The 25,603-nt window shown below is 31.6% G+C and overlaps 1 protein-coding gene across 2 annotated transcripts in view; it reads left to right on the plus strand.

Annotated features, from left to right (window-relative positions):
- Positions 1 to 25,603, plus strand: part of klar (klarsicht) — a 289,070-nt gene that overhangs the window by 64,612 nt on the left and 198,855 nt on the right. The gene's annotated exons all lie outside the window — the stretch shown is intronic.

Below are 25,603 nucleotides of genomic sequence, written 5' to 3' on the forward strand. Positions count from 1 at the left end.
TGACATGAACGGAGTGGCTTGTAATGTTTGTACGAACGTACTTCACTTAATCTTGATGAAATATAAGTTTATATACTTACATACAAAAAGTACAACTTAATGGATTAATTTCACTTTTTCTACGTATACATACATACATATTCTTGTCTATATGTAGATAGTTGTAAATGTATTCATTAATGTCTTAAATTACTTTAAAACCGTCATCTCAAGTGTGTGTAAATACACATTAGTGGTGAGTTGTAATGGGTTAGCTAGTTGGAGAAGGAGTTTTCATAAGTTATACCTAGTGTTTATTTTAATAACTCAATTTTAGTTATCATGGTAGTACAAGGCTTTATCTAATAATGGTCTCACTGCTTGATGTATGTAACTATTTTAAAAAGGACATTATACAGGGTTTATCTTATATGGTGGTACACTTTTTATTATTTTCAATCTAGAATGATATTGTTGCAAAATCAAGGAAGTGGACAACAAGAAATCTTATCTCCAACCAGAGCAAGCTGAGAAGGTTGGAAAGAGCAAGAAAGTTTCTAGGTTTTCTCAGGTTAGGTGAGAAATGTCTTCAGAGCAAAAACTCCAACCGGAACCGTGGTCTTAGGCGTTGTGACCTCTGCCCTTCCCATTTTTGTTGAGAGGAAGGAGCGGCTCAATGCAGATACTTTCAGTGAACTTCTAGATAATAAAGTTCTACCTTGGGCCAGAGAAAAGTTCGGCACAACATTGTTTTCACTCAAGACAGAGCTCCGTGTCAGTCTGCTACTAAGACCCAGGCCTTCCTTAGAGACAACTTTTGGGCCCTCAAGATGTGGCCACTCTCCTCTTAAGACGCGAACCCCTTGGACTACTCTATCCAAGCGCGTCTGGAGGAGAGGGTGTGTACAATTTCTCATAGGAGTGACCAGTCTCTAGAGGCTTCCATCAAGAAAGAGTGGATCAAACCACATAGCCAAGGTCTGCAAGGGATTTAGGCCTCGTATTGAGGCAATTATTAGAGCTGAGGTCTCACATATGGAATAAAAGTTGTGCTCAGCACTCTTTTTAGATGATTTTGTAAAATAAATGACCTAACAAAACCTCTAGTTTAAATTTTACTCTTGAAAAATTGGAAAAATACATTTGTAGTTCTAGATTAGATCAACCCTGTATGTAGGGGCCTAAGTACTAAGTTTGAAGGGATCATTTTGAAAGAATAATAATAGACGGGATGTTTTTGTTTGACGTTACACGAAAGGGTAACTTTATTTGACCTCTGAATTTATAAATCCACCCATTTTGTTCTTGTATATTTTCTCCTGATTTTCTGTTATTTGTTTAAAGAACTAAGACAATGCCGTGCACTTTATTATATATATATATATATAGACCCATCCCCCTCTTTTATCTTCATTTTCTGATCAATACATATTATAATCATGATTTTCGTTTATTTCATTATATCAATGTTTTTTCTTTCTTTTTTTATAGGTAAGCCGTTATTTTATTACAAAAGGAGTTTTCATTCAAGAAATGCGCTACACATTCAGATTCTACATATTTTAATACTTAAATTTCTTGCATAAATATTGAAATATAAGGTTTTCTTATTACTAAAGTTATTGATACAAGGGAGACCGGGCACGATTGTGGGAATTTTTGCTTTTTTGCAAAAAAAAAAAAAAGAAAAAGGGAAGAAAAAAATGACATTATGCGGATTTTTTACTTGATATTCCTTGTATACGAAGTATTTTATGTATTAAAGAATGTGTATCTGAGATGATGTTGACTATAGGTGTATTTTTCCTATATCCGAATTTGACTTTATATTGAAAATAGTGATTCGATACATTAAATTATATTTTTTAAGAAATAGAGAAGTAAATTTCCCTCTAATTTTCTTAATTTGTGACTCAAACTCTCTTTTTAATAGTTGCTGCTGTCCTTGGTTAATGGAACAGTTGCACCATTTTTCAATTTGTATTCAAAAGCTAAATTAAAAACTTTAGATTAGTGTTACATAAGAATACATACATTTACCAGTAGCAAATATATGGAGGGTTCGTTTATGTTCTTTCATTAATTAAAACCTTTAGAGCAAAGAATTACTATTAAAACTTGATTCATTGTGCTGAGAAATTTGAAATTTGTGTACATACCATATATATATATATATACCTATCATTAAAGTACCTCACTCTTAAGACTGGTCCTTGGACTGTGAGTACTAGAACTGATTAAAAAAGGACGAGTAAAGTTGAATTTCGTCATCAATGATCGATCAGTTTTAGGACTGAACTGGACTTCACTAAGACTTAGCCGGGAAGGACTGCAGTCTTCAGTCCTTAACAAGGTTCGACACAACACTTGCTATGGTGTGTTAAATTTTGACGCGTTTGAATCAAAGCAACATCGAGTGATTAAGCTCGAAACAAAAAGTTCTCCCACAACTCCCCTGCAAACATCAATAATATATTTGATATCAATAAAAAATTAAATGTCAATGTGTCTGAATAAAATTTGCATAGAATTGTTGGTCTGGCATTTTTTTTTTAAGAACATAGTTAAGGCTTAATCAAATTTATACTTTTCCCCTAGGAGGTTTTCCTTAATGTTTGTGGAATTTTTACAGAGGAATTTCCTCACAAATACATGTACATATATATATATGTTTTGGGCTTAAGAAGTCTATACATATCACTCAATTTTTATTTTCCTTTTTTTGCCAACTAAATGCAATTTTTCTAGAATATGTATTTATGAAATGAACGAGGAAATTGAATTAAAGATATTTTTAGTGATGTTATATAAATAAAGCGTTATGACGTGTAGAGGTTGTAATTTGTACAGTAATCTCAACTTGTACACACATATGTGCCTTTTGATTGATTTAGATTGACTTTTTTTCGCTTTTGTTTTCGTTTTTTTTTTTGCTTTTATCCCCAAGGCCGCAAGTGATCTGGATTTCTTCCTTCATTCCTTCCTTCTTCCATACCTCCCTTGATTAAAATGTGTGTGAGATTGTGGAGTAATTACTTATCTACTCTTGGTTCTATGAATACAATGTACATTCTAAATACATGAGACTTTATTCCTATCATTTATAATTGATCTTTCTCAATTCTAGAAAAAGGAACTCTCTCATATCTCCTCTATATAAGCTTATTTGTGATGAGGATGTTGATGGCTTAGTCTGATAAAGACCCTCATAATACATATGTGTATGCGTTTTTCTCGTAAATATATCTATTCACATGGGTACTCCAATGAGGAAAAGATGTATATATATATATATATATACTCTGACATTATACAGAGTTAAGTACTTAAATGAAAGCTACATATATATTGTATGTAGACAAATATCTTAGCACAATGAATCAAGTTGTAATTGTAATCATATGCTCTAAAGGCTTTGAATGGAGTAATACATAATACCGGGTGTATATTTGAATTTGACACACTTTTTTAAATGATTTTTTTAAAGCTATGATGAATCGTAGTCCAAAAGTTTCTTCAATAATAATAGTTGTTTAGCTGTTGTTATTGTTCTCTACTTGCAAAAGTACAAAAGTTTCAACAAATATTATGATAATAAATTGATGATCGACATCAGAGTAATTTTTATCTATATATCTTTGCTATATACGGAATGGGATTTGTGTTCCTTCCTCTCACAGCTACTTGCAGTCGATCTAGAGTCATGACAGCTCACGTCTGCTTGCAGCTGATCTAAATACATCATAACAGCTAAGCTGCTCTTCTTCCAAACATTCTTTACATAGCACTGGGTTTATTGTATGCCAATGCCAATACATACTGTGTATGTGCAAAGTTTATAAGGAATTAAACGTCCCCACCCCTGAATCGAATAAAATAACCTTTGTATGGCAGGAGAGGACCTTACTCCAGCCCCAAACAGATAAAATTAAAATCCTTTTTATTATCCCTTATCCCCCTTGATTACAGTATATGGGCGTGTATTGAGGGTAGGGCCTTTGTTAAACGTATACCAAATTTGAATGAACAAAACTTGAGTTAGTCTCAATTTTTTAGGTGTGCTCCTGACTTTAAGTCCACATTTTTTTTTTAAAGTGCGAAAAATTTAAGTTGATATTTTTTCAGACGTATTTTCAAAATTATAATGAGGACTTTTTATCAAAAAGCAAGTCAAATCTGAAAAATAAATTCAATGAAATTGTATCTATAAAATTTTTAATGTAACCTTAATAAATCATATATTCTTGGGTCTAGACTCCTGAGTCAAAAGTTAAATAGAACTAAGTTCTAGCTCCGAGAACCTTAAAAATAACTTCAATACACGATTTAAAGAAATACCTTTACTAATCGAATTCGAATTTGAGAAGCCGAAATCCATCTCTAATTACCAATTTAGTACCTTCATTGGTAGTCGTCAACGCTCAGAGGAGTAGAATAAAGGGAATATGTCATTTCAATAAAGGCAAGGTACACATGGGTAGATCTCTCACAAATATTTGTCTTTTGATTACAAACTGTATGTGTGAAAAGTTGTATTCATTTTATTTAGATAACGGACTTATTTAATGAGCAAATATTGGATAAAAAATAAGTGAATTCATTTTATGTGAGTTATACCTGTTCGTCTACATTAAGGTTAATAGAAATACAAAAAAAATCAAATAATCAAAGTAATATGTACAGAAAATCCCTATGAAATGTCTAAATTTACATTTAATTTTGATTTAGACTCATTAGGGACAAGAAATATCCATTATAATTGCTGAAAATAAGAATTTATAATGATTTAATCATCATTATAAATTAGATAAATGCATAATGAACGGAACGCACCTAAAAAAGCGTTGAAAGATGATTTTATTCTGTTAAAATTTGATTTTTTTAGGCCCCTGTAATGGTACACGTCCATGTCACACTCTTTCTATTTCGTTTCGAGTTATCATTGATCTCAGCGCCGAAGAAGGCCTAGTTGGGGTTGTCAGCCAATAAAGTCATGGCGATCGTTTTTAGGATGTACCTGGTATAATTCACATTGATTACCTTCAAAAGGGAGGATTATGCCAACATATTGGATGTATTCAATGACGTTGATACAAGAACCATGTTATTCTCCACTCAGACAATTCAAGTGTTCACACATCCTCCCCGAAACGAAATTTCATAAATAGGGCTACAAATTGTTCATTCGTCTACTTTATTCTCTGGATTTAAGTCAAAGTGACTATGTTTTCTGTCCAATGATGATATGATATCGCAAACAAATTGGAAAAATCTTTGGACAAAGTATAGGGCTCAAAGGAGAGATGATTTACTGTCAAAAAAACAACAACATTTGTTTGATTCAAAAAGTGACATTAATATGAAAAAGAATGGAAGAAAAGGAAAATGGGTAGGTGTGTTCTGAAGATATTTGGAAACTGATGCCCCATTTATAGACATATTGATATTGTGTAAGGTTGAAAATAAATAGTTCAATAGGGAGTTTGTATTCACTTCACGTTCATATTCGGTTTTTTTAACTCATAAAATATTCTATTGATGCTTGAGGATCCCCATTATTAAGTGAGTTACTTCAAGATTACGTGTTTGTCTGTTTAGATTCAATGTTCATACATACTTATAGAAGTATTCGTTTTGGGGTTCGCTCTGAAAATCATAAAAATCGTATCGAATAGAGATGTAACTATTCAAATAAAAAATAATCGAATTTAAAAAAATCATTTTTATTACAGAAAGACCCTATTGTACATTCAATTAGGGAAAATATCTCTTTTTAAGTCCTGAAAATCAACTTTACTCATAAAAACAGACATTCCATGAATTTACAAAGAAAGTTCTCCAGATCTCTAGACAGTGTATAAACAGAAAACATGTCCGGGTAAATGAGGACGGTTGCTCACCCTAAATACAGATGCAATTTTTTATATTTTTAATTATTATTATTGACCCCTCCACTTTCAAAAACGGTTCACGGAGCCTGTATAATGTATATGAACCATCGAACGAATATTCAATTATTCCATAATTCTAAGAAATATCTGTCTATGAAAATCACTTCAGATCGAATCGGAAGAAGTCGTTCTCGAACCTACTCTCAACATATATAGGTATAAATAGTATTTTATCACTTCTCTCTCATACTGTCCTTAATTATATTTTCTTCATTGATTATCCAATGCTAGTCAGTGAGATGTACAAGGATTGATTCTACATGTTTTTATTTATTGCGCGGTGAGAAGAAATATCCTTGATGATTTGAATTCTATATTTGATTACATTTTTGCGTATTGAGAATGTTTGTACTATTAAAAACAGAAGAAAAACAAACTATCAAAAAATCTGCAAATTTTTCCTTGTCCTCTCCTATTTGTTCATTTCAACATTATTTTGATAAATGTTAAAGTTACGTGTAAGGGAAAAATACAATAAAAAATCGGTTTTATGTCCATGAACCATGCAAAAATCGGCCCTTCTCCTTCTTTTGAATGAATGTCTTTGAATAGACTACCTATGAATTGTATGTATTAAGAGAGGGGAAGAGAAATAGACATATTATTGTATTTTTAACTTGAGTCTACTCGATGAATTAGAAGAGGAAAAAAAAGCTACCAATGTTGAGTCTGTCTGAACCTCATATTTTGGTATGAATCAAAATTGAAACTGTAAGCCGAAATTCTTTTTCTTTTTTTTTTTGTATGTCTTTTCTAAAAGATGAAAAAGTCATTTTTTTCATTTAAAAAAAATGACTTGCTACTACACTACCGATCCTGACCAGAGTTGGACCAAATTATAACAGTATTAGATTGGCTTAGGATTTCCAGCATTAATAAGTTGCTAACATACTAGTAATTATCTTATGTTATTTTGTTGATACTAACTCAATTTCTTTATCAAAAGTTAAAATCTATTCTATTGCTTATTATAAACATGTTATTTATCTGAGTAAAAGTTACAATTTGATGCTGTTTATCAATAAAACATGTGGTGGACATTTGCTCGAGTCGACACAGTACTAAAGCATGTTTTATCCTTTAACCTTATTTATACATATATAGAAGTTTATATTTGAATGATATAGAGAAAATCCTTTTCAGAGTACGCTACAATATGATGAGCCCCCCTTCTCTTGAGGGTTATAATTAAAACAAATTAAAAATTATTCACACAGATGTCTGAGTGAATAAAAAATTTCAAGGATGATGTTGGAGTAAAGTCACACCGGTAATTATAATTATTCCTTATAATCGGAGGGGAGTCCGGCCTCTCTCTCACTCACTCATGTGGAACGAATCCATGATTTCTCTCTTTACCTCCTTCTCTTAAGAGATTTCTTCATTTATTTATAGTTCCCCTAAGGTGTTATTGAATAATATTTGCGTATTTCTTTGAGAGATATGTTATGCATGGTGGTATTAAGGTATATTTTGTCACACACATATTATAAATGGAGAACGGGGGAAAGTTGCAAACTTTCATTGTATTATAATATTAGTATTATAGATCGGAGAAACTTGTTTTCATAGCCTTCTTCAATGTCCTGCCTGTGCACATAAACATTCTTGCTGTGAAGCAAAAGTTAAAAAGAATAATAAATAATACTGGGGAAATTACAACACTTGTCTCAACTGAGACTTTTTTGTTGCCAGCAAAATAATTAATAACTCAATTTACATCCATTGCAGATAATGTAATGCAAAACTCATGTTTTTGAGCTCTCCTTAAAGTTGAATTTTTGTTAGAACAATATACTCATTTTTAGTTTGGTTCAGTTCTATTTTTTTTAAGAATTCCCATATATTATGCCTTGATATTAAATCTGATTTATAACAATATCAACTCTTCTTTTAATTTGAAAGAAGAGTATGTTCATATTGTTTAAAGGTTATTTTGGTTAGTGATTTTATATGTGTACCTATGTGGCTATCCATGACATCAATATCTCGAATTTTGATTGTTATTGGATCACAAGTAAAGCAGAGATTGAGATTATTGCACATATCTTTCAAAAAATATGATTTTTTTCATTATAATACGAACATATTCTATTGGAGGGATCGGTATTACCTTCTTTAAGGACCGACATGTGTGACTGGACTGGACCGTGGCCCTCGCTCCTAAATAAGGACCAACACAACACTACCACTGATCTAGATAATAATTTTATTGTTCATTAGATATGAAGTAATTTTAACATTGATATTTGCAGCTTTATTCATGGGATTGTATGAAAAAAATGATACTTTTCTTTTTTTAAAGATGAATAATAATTTTTTATAACATTACAAGTTCAATTTTTTTACTTAAGTAAAAATTGTTTTTCACAATAAATATATTTTCCTTTTGGTACTCCCAAAACTTACATTATTTTAAAACAAAAGTACATCTAGACTAGTCATGTACTACTCTAAAAATGATCATATATTTTGAGTGTTCAGGGCTAGTAAATATTTTCTTGACATAACCTGTTGGCTAGTGGCTAATTTTAACGACCGTTTAGCCCTGATTATTTTATATAATTATGGTTGTTTGAGAAATAGAGACCTTGCAACTTTGTTCAGTCTCCTCTACTACATAGAGACTGACAAATTACATATGTTTGTGACGTATTTATTACCCACCATGAAGATAAATATTCTCCCGCTCTTCAACAAAATGTGTGTCAAGCAAAGAGCTCTTTTTTTTATTTTTTATTTTTAAGTTGCAGTGTGGGTATTTTATTTTAAAGTGAAGTGATGAAGTGTTTTTGGTCATGATGATGAAGGAAATGATTACCTGGCTATGGGTTATTACATGTGTTATTATCTGTATTTATTGGTTCGAAGAGCTGCACATAGGTAATTCCTGGTTGAGAAGAGTTGGTAATAATTTAAGGGTTCTTCTTTCATATCCTTATATATTATAAGGAACAATCATTTTTTATACAATTTGTACCAATGCCAAAATGACTCAAAAGTACCGTTGATTTTGAAAGTACAAAATATATTCTAATATATAATGGTTATTTTTATTAATAATATTTTGGCTTTGGCATGTGTGCTGGAGGCACTTAACTTCATGATCTTTGAAGAACAAAAAAAAAAAAAAAAAACGTTCATTAAATATGGATGAGTATAGTAAATTATAATCTCCTTTTTGGGTGTATTTGCAAAATATTTTACATTTCTTTTTTTGTAAATGGATGTAAGATAATTTGTATTTCTCATTCCTCTGTTGTTGAAGCTGAATTTCTTCCTCATTCTTGGGAGTCTTTTATTTTTCTCAAGTCTAATTGTCTTAATATTTTTATGCATATTTCAAAAATAGAAAATGGAGTCTTTAGGAAGGGCATTTATGTACATATATGTACCCAATAGGATTTCTTATTTCCCGGTTAATTGTCTTTGAGCGGGGTCCTGTAAAACTAATTAAGGGATCTGTTTGTCATTTGTGATGGAAAAGTTATTTCTTTTTAATTGGGTTTATATAATTAAGCTAAACTTATATGATTAAATAATTAAATGCGTAATTTTCCGGGGGGGGGGGAAATGGTACTTACTTATTTAAAGTCTGTGTTGATCGAGTCCCATATCACTTTCATTTTCTTAAAAAAGAGAACAAAATTTATTTGTCGTATTTGATTTGTATTTTCAACCGCACTCTAGAAGGAATCTCTTAAAACCGAACCGGTTAAAAAATCGATCTTGGTAGGAGTTTCAACACTAGTATTTACCGGGCCAACTAATATTATCTTCTCATCTCTATTATGTAAATTTTGAGAGGTTAAATTGTTTTTACAACATTACTCTGAGCAATGTTTTAGAACACATCATACGCTGTTGATTGCTAAGAAAAACATTGTCCTAGTCGTCACCATGAGCACACACTACGAGAAAAGGATTGCGATACCAGTGCTCCTCTGCGTGGGATTGTCCCAAAAAACCATCGGTGAGCTGATTAGGATAACTGAGCTGACTGAGTCCAGAGAATAACTCAGTTGATTTGCTGTGGTCTTAAAAGTGTAAGTCTTTTTTGGCCTGTAAGTAGAATTGAGAGTCGATATCGGAGTTATTCCTGCTTATATCTCCATACAATATATGGAGTGGGATTTGTGTTTATTCCCCACATCTTATAGGTGTTTTAAGCCCATTGACTGAAATGTCATGACAGCTCTTCTCCGAAACATTCTTTAAATTGTCAGAATGACCACGTTCATTTTGGCTTTTCTATTGTTTTAACTTACTGGCATTTAATATTATATGAATATCTGCCTATGTTAACATCTTAAGAAATACTTCTTGGCTCCTCCTTGTTCATTATCCCCCATAATTAAAAAAGTAGTCAAAAGAAAAGAATAACAAACGATAGCAAATCACTCTCAGTATGTGCTTTGAGGCGAGCTTCATTTCATTTTCAAAATCATTTTCTCTCTTTCAAAGGATTAAGAAATTTCTTTCAAGGAATAATACATAATAATGTTATTATTTTTAATAATGATACTCGGAACTCAAAGGGAGTGAACAAATGAATGAGTAGTATTTGTATATCCATTCAAGGACCACACAGGCCACAAAATAAACCAAATCCTGTACTGCATACAACGTATTGCTTTTGAGTTAATGATAATTTTGAAAAGGAAATGAAGAAGAACAAAAAAGATGGTTTACCAATGGGTTGTCGAAAGATGATTATAAGTATACCCATAAATTTCAAGGAATTAATAATGAAAAAATAATCTGATATGAAATATATAACATATGATAGGTAGTCATAATCGTAAGGGGAAAGGAGAAGGTAAAAACAATTATCATTAGAAACACAAGGAATGAAAAATCATTGTCTAAAGAGAGAGAGTAGGGGACGATAAGACCCAATGATGAGCTTTAGTTCCACATAGAAGGTGGTGGAACTAAAGGATAAAGCAATGGAATTATACCTTGACGACGACAACTGGGAGCTCATAGGAAGTCTTTCATTATGAAAAACAATTTATATTGAATTTGCTCATTTATTCATACTAGTGAAGAAGCGTGATATGAACAATGATGCTTAAAATATGGCATACAAGTATGTAAAAATAAAAGAAGCAAAAAGGAGCATGATAATCCTAACAATTTGAAGAATTAGGAGTTGTCATGACGTTGTATTATATAGGAAGGACACCTTTTGTATACACCTCTGGATATGAGCCCAAATTTTTGACTGTGGTATATACTACATAGACAAGTTTAGATTACCAACTACCAATAGTAATTGTAGCTATAATTTGATTTTAAGACATTAAAATTCCTTACATATAAACACATCTATGAATTAGTATATATCCTCTTTTTTTTTCTTCAAAGAATATAAAAAGTACATATATCAACAGTTTAAATGATCTTACACGACACTAGTGCCCACAAGAAATCTATAATTATCTATGCTTACCATATACATGTTTGCTAGCTATGAAATACTAACTTCCATAGAGCTGAAGATTATCTCTTTCTTTTGTAGCTATAGGTGGTGCCATTATAATTAATTTCTTTTTCCTTCCTGAATATAATTATGTCGGATAAAATACCTGCCTAAAGGACTGGACATTATATTTTGCAATCCTTTTTGTCTACATACACAGGCAGATAATTAAATATAATGCTTAAAGCAATTCACACTACTTTAGACTTACTCATGATAAATACATACATATCTGTCCATTGGTGGTGGTAGGTCATTAATCTCATCTAGTGTACTATAATGATAATGATTATTATTTATTTCACATCCTGGATGGATGGAGGAAAGTTGGAGAGTAGAAATTATGAGCTAAATATGAAAGTAGTATATTTTACAATAAATCTGGGTGTTTTTTGTTTTTTTTTGTTAAATATTTTGGCTAATATTTATATGGGAAAATGGAGAGGTTTTAATTTTTTGCAAAACACATGTTATTCATGTTGAATGTTACTTAGGTTTGACCTTTGCCGTTTCTAATGGTCCTAATAGAACAATAAGTGTATATTTAGAAGGGGAGGGGTAAGATTGTTAGTGGAAATGTAAGGCTTAGATAATTCTACCTCGTGGTAATACCAATGGGTTTACCACTTGGAAAAGTCATGTGAAAAATGGTGCTCTCCTACCCCAAGAGGAACTGCAAAAGAGTCCATATTTACTTGGATAAGAAGATCTCCACGTTAGACGCTGTTGTAAACAGGTGAAAGGATTTGTTCCTTGTGGAAACAAGAAAGGAGCTTCAGGGCATCTTCCATACCGGCATTGCCAGTAACAGGAAGAAGTACTTTCTAAGGTTGTAGAAAGTGGGCACGGAGAAGTACAAAAAGATACTGAGGTCTTCCCGTGGCTGAAGAGTATATTTCCAAAGGACGTCTGAATGCAAGATGGTGCCCCTCCCATACAGTCAAGAATAACCAAAACTTCCGCAGCTACAGTATGGGTGACTTCTGGCCTGCCTCTATGTGATCCTCCTCCATCCCTGATCTTAAATTTGCAAGATGTTCTTTCTTTTGGATATAAATCTTATTTAATACTCTTTTTATAACTCTGCTTTTTGAAGAGGGGAGGTAAGAGTCAATTTTGATGAAACGGTAATTTATAGCAACTCTGTACATAATTTTCTCATCATGTCCATCCATGATATGAAAATTATATATACCTATAAATAGATTAAACTTTATCAAATACCTAAAGTAAAGTTGTACGTATGTAATTTATTGATCTATTACGTTAATTCACTAAACATTATTGTAACCATTCACGGCTCTACATTGCTTAATTGAATTAACTATTGAAATACATAAATTAACTCGCCAAGTTTATGAATTGAGAAATCAAATTTATGATCTAATTTACGTCATCAGTAAATAATAGAATTATTATTTTTGACTATGTATTTACTGCTCAAGAAGGTAAATACATCAATGATTATAAAAATAACATTTTTTTAAATATCATTATTACTCATTTTCGATAGGGTCCAAACATACTACACTTCTGACTTCAAAAATTGTATCAGTTTTTAGTATGAGGCTTAATATGTGTCCCTTCTCTGTTGTTGACTAGCATTTTCCCTGGACATGGATTTTTAAATCTTTCAGGGGGACTTTTTTATAAATTCATGAAATGTCCGGTTTCTTATGGGGTTAATCAATTTTCTGATTATAACTACATGTTCGTGTAAAAGAAGAGAGTGTGATCTCCCTCATTGAATTCTCAGTAGGGTTTTATTGTAATAATACAGAAATAAATGATAAAAGTCAATTTAATTTAAAATAAAATACCATGGTACTTCAAATACATATTAGAATCTGAAAAATGAATAATTAAGACATGATAGACTGTTCAATTTGAATTCTTTTAATTTGCTATTCTTTTTTTTGACATCCAAATGCATGGCAGGAGAAAGCTTTACGACTCGAGTATGACAACTTGGGAAAGGTGAACACGAATACAGCTCTGGACAGTAGTTCCATAATCTTTAGTTGGAAAAAAAGTGGTTTTATTCTGTTCGAATTATGTATTGTATAGCTTTTTCAAAATGGTTATATACCACCAGCAATACTAATGACACGGAAAAAAACACACTATTTCTGAAATGAAAGACAGTATGGATTTTATTTCTTGCATAGATTATACAGAAGAATATTGATTAGTTCTCCTTCTCCTCTCAATCCCTCCTCTTCCTCTGTCTTTCTTTGTCTCAGGAGCATTTTTAGGGATTCCATTTCATACATATTTATGAGCAGTGTCGTCCACATTATACCATATCAATCATTAATTTTAAATAACATTCGTCCATATATAACTTACTAGTGCTACTTATAACTCGATCCAAGACTTCTTTTTTTTATGTTTTTTGTTGGTTTTTTTGGTCCTATTCTATGGATCGATTTTCTCCCCGTCCCAGTAATACGAGTTGTAAACCCATTGAAATGCATATTATGGCGTCATTTTATCAATATTTACAATATGAAAACACACATGAAGTCATCAACATATCCTCTATAAAATCGGTTTAATGATGAGGCCGATATTTCTTTGTGATCTGTCCTCATTAAACTTCCTAAAAGGATCCAATTAGTTCATTCAATCAAAAATCATTGTATCATTGTGTACATTATAAAAACACTCATGACATTATCAAAAATTCAAATATAAAATCGGTTAATACCGAATTTTAAATAATAAGCCTGATCAAACCAGAATTTTCCTTTGTGATCAGTCCACAATAAACTTCGTAAAGGAATCCAATTAGTTCAGTCCATCTAAAATCATTGCACGATATGTGCATTATAAAAACACACATGACGTGATCAACAATCCAACTATAACATGGGTCAAGACCAAATTTTAAATAAGCAGACCGATCAAAACCGAATTTTTCTTTTTGAGTTGTGTACACAGAACTTCTTTAACATATCGATTTAGTACTTTGGTCCAACATAAATTTGAACAATCTCAGACTGTAATCCAACACTAATATTGTTAGTGTCAATGGAACAACAAAAATCACGAATAAATTTATTGTGTTTTTGTTTTTCGTAAGCTGTCATGGCTCATGGATCAAAATTACAATTATTATTATTATTATTTGAGGTTTTTTTTCTTTCTATTTGTGTGTGTCTGTGTGTGAGATGTGGAATTCCTTCCTTCGGGTATTATATCCATTCCATTCCATCCCCACTTTCACTCTGTTCTCTGCTCATCGCTTATAATTTAAAATTGTAATTAATTTTCCATGGAAAATATATCTCTTCTCTATCCTATTGTTCTGAATTTGGTTGTTGTAACTACAACATTTTTATTGTTTTAAACCAATGTTTTTCTTACCTACTACTTTCTCTCAGGGTGGTAGTCGTGATGGTGGTGGTGGTGGTGGTTGGGATGGTGAATGATGATGGAGTGGGTGGTGATCACAAATCGTGGTAGTGGCGGTATAATGTATGTGTGTAACTGAAAATAACACGCCTGTTTTCTCCCCTCTGTTTTTATATTTTATTGGGCTCATAAATAACTTATGGATTCGGTCTTCGTTTCATTCATGCTTTAATTTCCTGATAATAATTTGAATGGTATTATATCCACCTATAACAAAGAAAACCCGTGGAAAAAATCCCCCTACTTTTTGTGCATTGATTTCATGGTTTCTCTACTGATATTGATTAAAAAGAGTTAGTTTTATCAGTAGGAGTGACTGTTGCAATAGTCCCCTATTCTTGGCCATCAAAAGAGCTACAATTATGGAATAAAGTGTTTATTATTGTGAAGGGGAAGGACTATCATTTTTGATCACTTTTTTATAGGATAAAAACTGATTTTGAAAGGTGAAAGTAATTTTTGTAGTAGCAAATATATTTTTGTATTAATGCATTGAGTTTTTAATTTTTGGGCTCTTAATTATATGTTTGGACTTCTGATTATTTTTCTATAAATTAATATAATTTTATAAAATTCAAAATTCACTCAGTGAGTAGAAATTTGAGATATTTTAACGCTCAATAGAAAGGGGTGAGTTGCAGCAATCACGTGTATTTTCCTCTGTTTATTTAATCTTTCTTTAGCATATCAATAATTTTTGACAACATTTTTTTATGAGGGGTAAAATTAATTTTAGGGGACAATAATAAAATAAAATAATAATAAAGTCATTTTTTCATTGTTTTGGCGGTAAACATTTAGAATTATTTTTCTAGCTGCTCAAACAGTCTTCAAATCTCACTAATTGAGAATAAATATGATATATTATTGTGAGGTTTATACAAGGCTGCCCTTTGCATAATACCTAGCAATTTTTCTAATATTCTATATTCTTCTTTAATACAACTTCGTGTTTTTATATGTGTAAGGGATCTCCTTATCTCACATTCTTTTGGACAATGTTCATTACGTAAGCAATATAAACCTACCTAATATTATTCACAAATATATAAGAGACTCATTATTCAATTCCAACTCATCCATAATTATGGATGGATCATCTCTCCAAGGGGGGTATATTCTCAACTGTAGGATATGACAATATACCTACATTTGGAAAATAAAAGGAATTCATTCTGTTTTTTTGGGGGGCGTGGGTATCATTGTATGTACATAATATAATGAATGGGATTTTATTTATTAGATTCATTCAATCGTAGTGTTGCATTTATTAAAATGAAGTTGTAGAAAAAATGACCTGTCTGTATGCTTTAAAAAAAATGAAACTAAAAAAAGGAGATAGTCACATTAACAAGGTGAAGGATTTTGAAGTGTCATGACGTTTTAATAATTTAAATACAAGTAGCTGTGAGAAGAAGTTAATAGATCCTATTCCATATCTTACAAGAACATCGACAGGTGTTATCCTCCGATATTAGTTATGGATCCGTCTAAAACACTAAGAAGCCTGCATTCTGATCTAGATAAAATTTGTCAGTCCTAGGATGGGTCCTTTTTTTAGGGCTAGAACCCTTCCAGCCCACCTCCGGCGGACGCCCTGCTTATTGCTCTTTTATAGTAACTACAGCAGCTGAAATGACGTGGTTACTAACTACTTCATTAGAGTTGTTGAAGTTTCATCATAACAGACAAGATTCCTAAAGTTTAAAGGAGAAACTGTGAGTCTAGAAGTTATTATTATACATTCTAGCTATCATTCATTATTTCTTCGTTTTTATATCCTTCAATCCGAACTTGGAGTGAAGAAAATAAAAAGATACCTAGGACCGTAGGACCGACTAATCGGTCCACCCTTGAATGGTAAAAGGACTGAAAGGGGGGGATTAGGAAATCAGATCCAACACTGTCCGATTTTGATACTTAATTCTACTCTGAGTCCAAAAAGGACATACACTCATTATTAGGGATGTTAAAATTGTCTACATCCTCGGTAAGTGTAAATTAAAAAGAAAGATGTATATTCGTAGGCTTGATAGACGATATATCTTCTGACAGTGATCACTGATTTAAACTACAGTGCTCCTTGCTCAAAATAGGGATGAATAATACCAACTTATACTTTTTTAAATGTATGCTCAAGAGGATTCCGACAATTTTGAGAGCCCTTCTTATTATAACTCCCCCAACAAATCCTCATTGTTATACTTCTTCATTCATAAGGGCTTGTTCTTCATAGTTAGAAGTTCCCTATGTAAGGATTAAAAAATAATGAAATAGATAGATAACAGCTTTAGAAAATAAAAACAACGTTCAGGATGTAATTTATATATGTAAGTATCACACTCGTTTTACGTCATATATTTTTCAATTCTATAAATTACCTTGTTTTAGCTTTGATGAGGATTTCCCCCTTATATTTTATTTACTTGTTCTGGGGTGGAAATTGTATTTGTATTTGTTCTCGGGTTTTTTTAATTAAAGATTTTAATACGATTATTTTACTTTGATGTTCAATGTACATTGTACCTACTTAGATAAAGTTAGAATTCAATTCACATGACTTCTCCATTATGAGGAGGTCCCCATTTTAATGGGTGTGTCAAATTTGTATTGATGTGCTTTTCTTTTCTTTTTCCCAATTTCTTTTTTTGAACTCTTCCATATTTTGGGGTGTCTTTTCATTATTTTTAGTAATTACATTAGAGAGATACGTTTGAGAGAAAATTCTCATTAAGAGGAACAACTTTTTTTTATTGTTCTCCCATCTCCCCCCCCTCACCCTTTGTTTTATAAATATACATATAGGTATGCAATGTACATATATGTTCTATACCTTTTCTTCGGTGTGTCGTGTCAATACTCTGACACTTTTAATGTACACACATATGGGTTTTAAGTTCCTCTCTCTCTCTCTCTCTCTATACATTACGACTGTTAATATTAATATTAGGTATAGTAATAAGAAAAACGTTATATATTTTTCATTTATGTTTACATCCTTGGTAGTCAAAACAGTAGTTTTGTGACGGTCAGGCCCGACGATCTCCCTTATTTTATCCATGCATTACATAATTGACCTTCTAGAGCGTGGTCTACCTTTGACATCAAAATTTCCGGAACAGAATCGATAATATCAAAATTGCAAGGGGTTGACTGTTACAGTATCAGGACTTGAAACACAATTCATATTTTCAGCCACCTGGCTTTCGTTTTCGCCTTGTCAGGATGATAAACTTGTTGATATTCCGTATTTTCTCTTTGCTGGTTTCCATCTTTGACGCTCGCACAAAAAATACTGAGCCAAACAATCAGAAAACTACTAAAGATGTTTTTTTAGTACAAAATCTTACCTTTTTTAACATCATCTACTATAAACCGACTGCATTTATACAACACGAGATGAACATACCTAAAGTCATCCATCGGAAAAATAATTGAATTCTTTTTAGTACATCTATTATTATATACATGAAGAACTATCATGAACTAGATGGGCCGCAACCAATGGGGCATAGGGGCTTTTGAGGAGTTTTAATAGTTTTAAAAGTAAAGTCTTCTCTACAAAATTTTAAATGTCAAAATCTTCAAACAAATGTTTATTCGTTCAAATTTAGTTTCTTGCGAAAAGTTTTTTGTCAAATTTGAAAATACATGCCTTCCTGAAATCATGGCCTACTAGGTGGTATCTTGTAACGTTGCCTATTGAAACAATAAGACTCTGTAAAAAAAAAGCAGATTTGTTCGGAATCCTCCGTACATAACTGAAAATTCATTTATGACATGTGAAGGAATCAAACTAACTACCGGATTTATTCCGGAAAAATGAACATTGTTAAGACCTCTGCGGAATCTGCAATAACTAATTATCTAATCAACTATTCATCCACAACTATGAAATGAGATATGTTGCTAATTAAACTTTGCTTATTTTTGTATCAAATTACTCTATTGGGGGATGTCACCTATCCAATATGATTTTTTAAATTGTGTAAACAAAACTTTGAATGGTTGTTCTATCAATATGAAAGAAAAATATAAGTTTTCTGATTTATAAAACTTGTTTTTTCCTTTTGAAAATGGAAGTTATGTTATTTGTAAATGCATAAAGAAGAACTTATTAAATTTCTTCATAGAGTGTCATTTGAGGGTATAATTTATTCCAATATTTTGTCTGAGTGTGTGTTCTGAAAGAGGAGGGTGGAGGTAGGGTTCTTTCTGAAGAGAAGGTAAGTGCTATGGCTTCCTATAGAACACTTCATCTCATCATCACAACTTGTCATGTCGTACATAGGTAACTTCACAAAAGTCACACTTGTGATAATTATTTGTCTGATGAATGACTTATAAAGTCGATCCCCCCCTCTTCAAGCTGTAGCTACCCCTGTATATACACAAATGCAGGAATGGACTTTGTTATTATTTTATGTAATCAAGGAGATACGTCAGGTTGGCTGTTAATGCGATTATTTTGAATTATATTAATCAATTCATAGCGTGTATGTACCTCTCTTTGTAGATCTCATTTGAAATAAATCATGCTAGTTAATTTACCGGGTGCGGCCGAGAAAACAATTACGCTTGTATATTTACTCAAGCATAAGTAAAGGCTGGTTACTACATATATCATGTGTATATATGATATTTTTGTTAGAGCAACTCTTCCCCTGACATCATATATATACCTATGTATACACTTAGACGTTTACACGAACTCTCCTTTAAATAACAGATTTAAAAGAAATAACTTTTTTTTTGGTTAGATGTTCTCGACCAGAGCTATCCAACCTTTTAATATAATGGGGTTGGTTGCCACTTGAAATATTTTAATGGACCAGAGAACTTATTAAACTAAATTTCATGAAACATGGCTTCATACAACAAAACTAAATTAGGGCAAATATATAAATAAAAAGATCTAATTTTTCAAGGCCAAACTGCTTCAAAATACGCCAGTCTGGCTACTTTGTTCAGGGGCTGCTGTTTATGTTTTTTCTTCTCCCCCGCAGAGCGATAATTTTTCCAAAATTCCTTCATTTGGAAATATTTTTGTTCACAGCTGTCAATTGAACTGCTCTTTTCTCCTAATCAGTGTTTCGAATAGTTATATAAATCCAGTAGATTTTATAGCTGCCCCGTTTTTTTGGAATTGGTCATCAGGAAAAGAAGTATTTTCTTTTCCTTAGTAGTTGTCATTATTATTTAAATCCCTTCGTAGTGAACATCCTTCCGAAATAGATTCAATTATATTCAACATTCATGTGTGCTCATAAAAGACGGAGGGTAACCCTGCAGATTAATTGCAAAGTTATAATTGCAAGTCCTTGTTGGATTAAGAGTAGAATTGGGGATTGACGTCGAAGTAATTGGAGCCAATGTCCTTGTTTATTTCCTTTTCTCCTTTTTCCCCCCTTGTCACAGCTGATTGTAGCTGATCTCCTCCAAAATATTCCTCAAATCGTCAGACTTACCATGATAATTTTTGGTTTCATTTTTTAGTATACTCATTAAACATAGGAACCAACTAATTTTAGGCTTTTTTTCATGTTTATTTCCGAGGGGGTTGCGTGATACAATAAAAGTAATGTTGTCTCTTCCATAAGGATTTAAATACAACTTTTTCTCTCTGTTTTCCCCTCCCTTTCTCTCTTCACATAGTCCTAAATATATGGATTATTTTTAATTACTTTTTACTTTTTGTTGTTAAACGTGGTGCTACTTTTGATATGCTTCACTTAACTCACATTCCTATCCCTCATATTTACCCAACAATCATCCACAGCGATCAAAAAATTAATCATAAGCTTTTAAAACAACAAGAATGATCAAAAATGCCCTCTGGGTGAACATGTTTTTTTGTTTTTTAAACAAGGGTAAAGTGGGATTGAAAAGAGGTATGAATTACTCTCAAACCCCTTTAATTAGAATAATTGCTTAAGGACTCTGGTAATTGTATGTTCGTTCACAGAAGGATTTCGTCATTTATCTACCTACCAACTTATATAGAGTCTAGCTTTGATGTTGTAAACATGATAATATGTACATTGTACAGTGTGTTATTAGGCATATATAATAAAATGATTTTTTTTTAAAAATAAAAACAGAAAAATACAATATTTGTGAAATCGTTGTACGTGTTCAATTAATATATCTACTCGTATGTAGTCAAACTTTTTACTTTTATTGAAGTGTGAGCTACTTATCTACGTACATATGTTAGTGTTCTCCTACTTTGTTAATTAAATTACGCAATGGTTTTTTTATAGATCTATTCTATATCCTGTTCCTTGGCCATCTCTTAAACCACTTTGAATTGTGAATTGGGATGTTGCATTAATTTTCAATCTTAAAAAGAAATTAGCATTAATCATTTAACGTCAAAATGAGGAGGGTTTTTAATTTTCCTTCATATATTTTATTGATATGAAGTTGGATGTACAAACCATAGATGGAATTAATATGATATATGTGCAATAGAGTGGTTGTTTTTTCAAGTTTTACCGAATTTCGATAACAACTAGTTAGGAAAAGTTGTCATGGGCTGCGAAAATAATCTATGCGAATTTTTGTTGTTCTGTGACGTCATCTTTAGGTTGCACATCTCGATTAAAGATTGAAAGGAGACACAAGTTATATATTCCATTAATAAAGAGTAGAATAGAGCATTGTTCATTATTTTGCATAAATTAACTATGATAGACATTACTCTAACCTATAAAAAATATTAATAAAGTGTTTTTTTCTAAAGCTATCCTATGGATAAAAAAAAAATAATAGCATAATATAATTTGTATCTTTCTTGTATGAAAATTAAAAAAGGATGCGCGCTATACAAGGATTGTAAAATTTTCTTAACTCTTTGTAGTTGTTTAGGTAAATCTTTAGTGATGTAATCTAAACCAATCTGTACCTGATACTGCCGTCAAAATCGCAAAACTTAATCTTTTAAATCGTTGACCCATATTGTGGGTCTCACTTTATGGACACATTTTCTCTTCTACTCATTTGAACGAGTTGTACGTACATATGTATATGAAACACTTTAAAATTCATAAGACGTAATTCTACAATTTCCTCAACAATTCATCTAAACCGACAATTTCATCTAAGTATTTGCAACTATGGTCCTCCCTTTAATATTTAAAACTAAAGATATTTATATCACAAATCCATAATAATAACTGAAAAAGCCAAAAATAAATCAAACTAGTGTTCGAATCATGTGAATATATATTAATCAGTATTCTTAGCACATACATAAACATCAACTCTTTTTGACGTCATCATATTTAATTGATGAATAAAAGCAACAAATCATCATATTAAGTATAACCGTTTGCAATCAACACACCACAGATAGATAGATAGAACTAGGTAGGTAGTGTACACTATGTGTGTAGTCCTTCGTTGTGATGCCTGAGAGAGATGTGATGGTCATAATAGATACATATATACACATAAAGGTATGAAGCCAACTGGGGAGGGGGGAGATACATATTTATATATATAATATTTCACAGCATGTTCCAAAACAAATATAAACACCTTCCATACATTCAAGACGCACACATTTCTAGATACACATTTTTGTTTAAAAAAAAGAAAGATGAATATATGGTCCTTACGTGTCACTCAGCCCAACACGACTGGAAATTCAGTTCTTTTGATTTTTGAAGTCCATAAATCGGACAGTATTAAGAAGAAAATTAGGGTAAGAGTGGCTGAAAGACCTTCTGGGCACCTATTTGAGCATATTCATACTAACATAATTTTGAATTTAGCTAAGTGGCTGAATTTTAGCTTTAACTGTTGGACATTTATAGCCCTTATAAATAAGTTTTAATTCTTGAAGAGGCTCTTGAATTGGCTTATTGGCTGGAATAAGTATTTGAATTGATCCTTTATTTATGATTGGTTGAATCTTAAATTGTATTATTTGTTATATTGAGGGAACACGAAGAGTGGCTCAAGTGATCTCTTACGAACTTGTATTTCTCTATTAGTCTCAGAAGTGTTGGTAAGGTTTTCAGAGAGCCGCTTTTGTGTTTTCTTCGCTATCTGGCTTGGTGTTCCATCCTGCTTATTGGTAGTTTGCTCCAGTCAGGGCTCCAACTTTGTCGTCATAAACAAATTACCTGTTCCTCCCCTGGTGCCAACTCTTCCTATCTGAAGCCACAATTCTAAGCTTCTGTAGTCCTTGCAGATGGTTTTTTTCGTAAGGATTGGGGGTACCTCATCAACAAATAAATCCAAGAAGCTCTAAATAAAGTAACAGTTACGTTTGTAAAAAAAATCAATTCCCCCTCCATCTTACCCAACCTACACATGTGTAAAAATTCAATGAATACGGCCAATAAAGAGGAATCAATGGGGATGCAAGAAGAACTATTCAATCATTCTTGGAGAGACTCTGCCGATTCATCCATCAAAGTCTGTCAGTCAGTCAGTTAAAAATCTATATATTGTATTTATTTATTTGCGTCAGTCAAGCAAATTTGACTCACCACAAAGAATTACAATAATAAAAAGTAAAAAACGCTTCTTTCTCCATGGAATGTTAATTATTTAAACAAGCATATCGTATAAATAAAATGGAGAAGAAATGAAATTTACGAACCAACTCAATACAAATTATTCTATGGTTATTTGTTCTACTTTCGTTTGTAGATATCTGTGTATGTGAATATTATACTCGCAATATAAGAAGGAGCATTAGAAGTAGAAGCCTAGGGTTGATAATATTATGTAAAGTAGCATTAGTGGTACAGGCATACATACACACACACACACACACACATGCATAGTGTACCAACCGTCAACCAACCAAATAGAAAAGAGGGGAAACTTTCATTAAGCAATGGTTCTTCATATTTTGTGTAGTTAATGAATTATGAATACTTGGACTACATTATTCTTTTTTCGAATGGACAAACAAATAGGTTTATATACAAGGTCGTTGTCATAAATTACTGACCCATCATTTTTCATTTTTTTACCCTTTCCCTCAATTCCTTGATATTTTCGAGATTTGCTTAATTTGATCAAATTTAGTATTAATAAAAAAACTTTTATATAATTGGGTGATGAGTAGATGTTGGGAAATCGATATATCGACGAGAATATCTACATCGTATTAGTATAAGTTAATTTTCAGAAATTTTGATATTTGCTCTGATTTTTTGGAACTAGGTTATTTTGCTTAAAAACTTTTTCTTTCAACTATTTTGCTTAAACACATTGTTATTTTTGATTAAAATATATATTCATTAGGAAATATTTAATCGAAAGATGTAATAACTATCACTGTAAATGCATTAAATTGTTGTTTTCCGTTGGAAAAATGACGGAATCATGCGCCAAAATTTCAATGCATACACCAACCAAATCTCACTATCTAACTAATTCGAACCAAAGACAAAGTAGCTAAAAAATAAGTATTTAAGGAAAACAGCAGAATATAAATACAGCAACGATTTGAATAGAAGAACTGATTATCATTTCTCCGATATAAATTATCATTAGACGTGATGAAATATTCATACTAAACAGAAAATACTCATGGATTAACAAACGACCATAATTTGAGACAGGAGCATAATTCCATCATTATTCCAACATAAAATAAACTTTTAAATTATTTTATAGTAATAAGTATTACATATTTTGATTTAGAAATTTCTAAGGGAATATCAATTTCAATCAAATATAAACAGTAACGAAGTATAAACCCAATTTATATATAAATTAATGCAAAATATCCTTGAGATAAAATAGACCTAAGGCGAAATAGTTTAAGGCAAAACTACCGAGCACGGATATTTATCAAAAAGAAGGAGGGATTGGAAACAAAAATGGTTGTTCATTTTTTACAGGCAACACTTATATAAAGGAATGAATACATCTGGGAAGGTTCCATGGGGCAAATTGGGAGAGTTCTACTTTGGCTGTTGCCCCTCAAAAATCGACAAAATCTATGATAAATTATATAATTAAATTCTCAAAAACTATTGCAAATACGTAAAATTAGACTCAATTCCAACAGTCGCATTTTCTAATAACTCTGTTAGATGTAATAGGCATGATCAAATTTAAGAAAATAATTATCCACAAGATGGTGCGACAGTTTGTAGTTTTTTATTTAAAAAAATTCACATACTGGGAACAATTATCATTCAGGGAGTTGTATTATTTCCCCGTATGACGGCGCCACTCTATGTTGCTTTGTATACAAACTAATATAAGTAAAGAAAGTCAATTCCCAATTGAATGATAATACTATTATGAGGTCAAATGGTGTAATTCATAATGATATCAGAGCTCTCAAATTTTGCAAATAAACGTAGCTACATAATAATATAATCAGAGTCATGGTTGTTGGAATTTACAATTGTAACTAAATAATATCGTGACTCATACCTTTTTGAATCTCCATTTCTTTCAATCCTTTATTAACTAATTTAAAGTATAATAGTACAATTATCCACGGGGTATTATTCAGACCGATTCTCATTTTTTCCCCTTACTTATTATAAGTAAATGTACATACTATCATTTGTTGTGTAGAATGAAGATCTTTGAAGATTCATTCATTGTATAACTAACTTAATTATTTTTTCTTCAATCAATTCATCTATGCAAAATTAATAAGAGAGATTGTGCCAAAATTTTAGTTGAAACACAAGGAGTAAGATATACTAATAATTATTATTGAAAATATGTATTCTTTTGTGGTAATGGCTCTTGTTAATTTAACTTTACAAATATTCAAAAATAG

Source organism: Lepeophtheirus salmonis, chromosome 14, assembly GCF_016086655.4.
Source record: "Lepeophtheirus salmonis chromosome 14, UVic_Lsal_1.4, whole genome shotgun sequence".
In the NCBI taxonomy this organism is placed as follows: Eukaryota; Metazoa; Arthropoda; class Copepoda; order Siphonostomatoida; family Caligidae; genus Lepeophtheirus; species Lepeophtheirus salmonis.